A 1,071-nucleotide genomic window follows, 5' to 3' on the forward strand; every position below is an offset into this window, starting at 1 on the left:
AGCCACAGCACTCCAGCCTGGGTGACAGAGCGAGACTCCGTCTCAAAAAAAAAAAAAAAAAAATAGCCGGGCGCGGTGGCTCATGCCTGTAATCCCAGCACTTTGGGAGGCCGAGGCGGGCGGATCACGAGGTCAGGAGATCAAGACCATCCTGGCGAATACGGTGAAACCCCGTCTCTACTAAAAATACAAAAAAATTAGCCGGGCGTGGTGGCGGGCGCCTGTAGTCCCAGCTTCTAGGGAGGCTGAGGCAGGAGAATGGCTTGAACCTGGGAGGCGGCAGAGCTTGCAGTGAGCTGAGATTGCGCCACTGCACTCCAGCCTGGGCGACAGAGCGAGACTCCGTCTCAAATAAATAAATAAATAAATATATATATATATATATATATATATATATAAAATAAAAAGAGAGAGAGAGAGAAAGCTGAATCTTGCTGTCACCACAGGAGCACAGGGGGAAAGTCATGTAAGAACACAGAGAGAAGGGCAAGTCAGGAAGAGAGGCTTCTTGAATTTTCTGGCACCTCGATCTTGGATTTCCAGTCTCCAGAACTATAAGTTTTAGTTGTTTAAGCTACTCATCCTAAGGTGCCTTGTTATGGCAGCCTGAGCTGAGACAATCATTGTTACTCATTATCAGTGGCCGCTGGGAGCCCATCAAAGCTGGCTCCTGTGTCCTTTGACTTTTCCTCACCATTCTTTCAACTTCCCTTGCTTTCTGGCACAAAATAGCTGTGGCTCATCTCATACTCTCCATGACCCAGCCCTGGAATCAGGCCCTTAACCAAAGAGCTTTGTTTCCTTGTAGTGAAACGCGGTGTTTAGAAGCCAAGCCCTGGGTGCTGGGTGAGCTCATTGCTGTTGGCATATCACTGCGCCCAGGCTAGTGGACACACATACATTTATAACTATATTTATTTCTAGGTCTACCTGTATATTTTGAAGTCCATGAGTTCACACTGATTCCTACAATTCCAATTCAACACCACAGGGCCCACTCTGGTTCTCTCCCTTTCCATATTTGTAATTCTCTCCTTCAATAGTGAGAAAGCAGCCGGGCACAGTGGCTCA

This window comes from Rhinopithecus roxellana, chromosome 15 (genome assembly GCF_007565055.1).
Source record: "Rhinopithecus roxellana isolate Shanxi Qingling chromosome 15, ASM756505v1, whole genome shotgun sequence".
NCBI lineage: Eukaryota > Metazoa > Chordata > Mammalia > Primates > Cercopithecidae > Rhinopithecus > Rhinopithecus roxellana.